Source organism: Chiloscyllium plagiosum, unplaced genomic scaffold (genome assembly GCF_037043375.1).
Source record: "Chiloscyllium plagiosum isolate Xiang-an unplaced genomic scaffold, Cpla_swu_hap1 HiC_scaffold_39, whole genome shotgun sequence".
Classification (NCBI taxonomy): domain Eukaryota; kingdom Metazoa; phylum Chordata; class Chondrichthyes; order Orectolobiformes; family Hemiscylliidae; genus Chiloscyllium; species Chiloscyllium plagiosum.
Window position 1 is genome coordinate 106,992,154 of NW_028270177.1, and position 2,074 is coordinate 106,994,227.

The 2,074-nt window shown below is 45.3% G+C and overlaps 1 non-coding gene across 1 annotated transcript; it reads left to right on the forward strand.

Moving 5' to 3' along the window:
• The first annotated feature begins 330 nt into the window (after positions 1 to 330).
• Positions 331 to 412, forward strand: trnas-aga (transfer RNA serine (anticodon AGA)). The gene has a single exon. It is a non-coding gene; the product is annotated as a tRNA-Ser (tRNA).
• The last annotated feature ends 1,662 nt before the right edge of the window (positions 413 to 2,074 follow it).

Sequence of the window (2,074 nt, forward strand, 5' to 3'; positions counted from 1 at the left end):
AAAGAAATGAATATTTCACTAAGCTTTGTTTGCTTCAGGTCCGAGAATACTCAGATCAATAGCTCCTTTGCTTACTTCTGCTGGTCATGTTCGCAAAGAGATATGGCAAATTGCCAAGTGTGATTTTCCTTTCAATAAATAATTTTGACTCAGTTTGCCTGCAAATATCTTTTCCTACCTTTGTGCTTTTCTTCTTTTACATTGGTTTCTCGCACCTTACAAATGACAGCAAAGGTATGAAAGGAGATGGAAGCATTTCGCTCAAGTCAACGGTAGCTTTCAATGAGATCACGGCTGATTTGGTCAATGCTCAACCCACCTGAGCTGTCGGTAGTCATGGCCGAGTGGTTAAGGCGATGGATTAGAAATCCATTGGGGTTTCCCCACGTAGGTCCGAATCCTGCTGACTACGTTGTGAATGCTTTCCTGCTGGTACAATTTTCGCTCAAAGTTCAGAAAAACTATTTTGTGAACCAGGCCGGTAATTTGATTAGACTTGGGAAACTCGAGTTCTTCATCAGAAATGTTCCATAGTTAAAACATTATCTCTGTTTCTCTTTCCAGATACACTGCTCGACACGTCCTGAGCAGAAGTGCTACTTTTCATTAGATTCCTTTAATCCCTGTCCACTGTTCTGTGACTCGGGTCACTGGCAACACTTCCTCCTGCTCGTCAAAGTGCTCATTCCCCACCGCTCCCTCTCCATCATTAGAAACAACCGCAGGAAATCGCCACTTAACCATTTTTGTTCCAAAGTGAAACTTATCAGCCTCGGGAATCTCTCCACCAAGCGGGACTTCTCATCCCTGGACATGGTGCAAGCCAGAGGATTGTGAAGAGATACTGTGAAAATATTGTCAGTTGGCAGTTGAAAAAATGTTTAGGAAGCAAACCATATAATTTAGGCTCCAGCTTTGGAAATCTTGAGAAACTCTTTGGGAAATGGAATCAGAGGAGAATGAAGAAGTGTGAACTTTCCGACCGAGTAGAGGACGGGACATTGACTCTGATGTTCTCGGGACAGGAACTGATCTGAGACATTGAAATCATTCTCGCTCACGTACGTGAGGAATGCAAACTTCATCTGGACTCTGGGACAATGAAAAACTCTGGAACACTCAAGACAATGATGTGTTTCTGTTCGCCGAGCTGGACGTTTTTGTTGGAAACGTTTCGTCCCCTGTCGAGGTGGCATCCTCCGTGCTTGGGATCCTCCTGTGAAGCGCTTATGTGGTGTTTCGTGTGGCATTTATAGTGGCCTGTCCTTGCCGCTTGCTGTTGTCAGTTTCAGCTCTCCGCTGCAGTGGCTGGTATATTGGGTCCAAGTGGATGTGTTTGTTGATGGAGTTTGTGGATGGGTGCCATGCTTCTGGGAATTCCCTGGCTGTTCTTTGTTTGGCTTGCCCTATAATAGTAGTGTTGTCCCACTCGAATTCATGTTGCTTGTCGTCTATGTGTGTGGCGACTGCGCATAGTTGGTCGCTTCGTTTCGTGGCTAGTTGATGTTCCTGGATGCGGATCGTTAGCTGTCTTCCTGTTTGTCCTATATAGTGTTTTGTGCAGTCCTTGCATGGGATTTTGTATACTACATTAGTTTTGCTCATGTTGGGTATCGGGTCCTTAGTTCTGGTAAGCTGTTGTCTGAGTGTGGCTGTTGGTTTGTGTGCTGTTAAGAGTCCTAGTGGTCGCAGTAGTCTGGCTGTCAGTTCGGAGATGTTCTTGATGTGTGGTAGTGTGGCTAATCCTTTGGGTTGTGGCATGTCCTCTTTCCGTGGTCTATCCCTTAGGCATCTGTTGATAAAATTGCGAGGATATCCGTTTTCGGCGAATACCTTGTATAGGTGTTCCTCTTCCTCTTTTTGCAGTTCTGGTGTGCTGCAATGTGTTGTGCCCCTTTTGAATAGTGTCTTGATGCAGCTTCGTTTGTGTGTGTTGGGGTGGTTACTTTCATAGTTTAGGACTTCGTCTGTGTGTGTGGCTTTCCTGTGTACCTTTGTGGTGAATTCTCCGTTAGGTGTTCTCTGTACCATCACGTCTAGGAATGGGAGTTGGTTGCCCTTTTCTTCCTCTCTC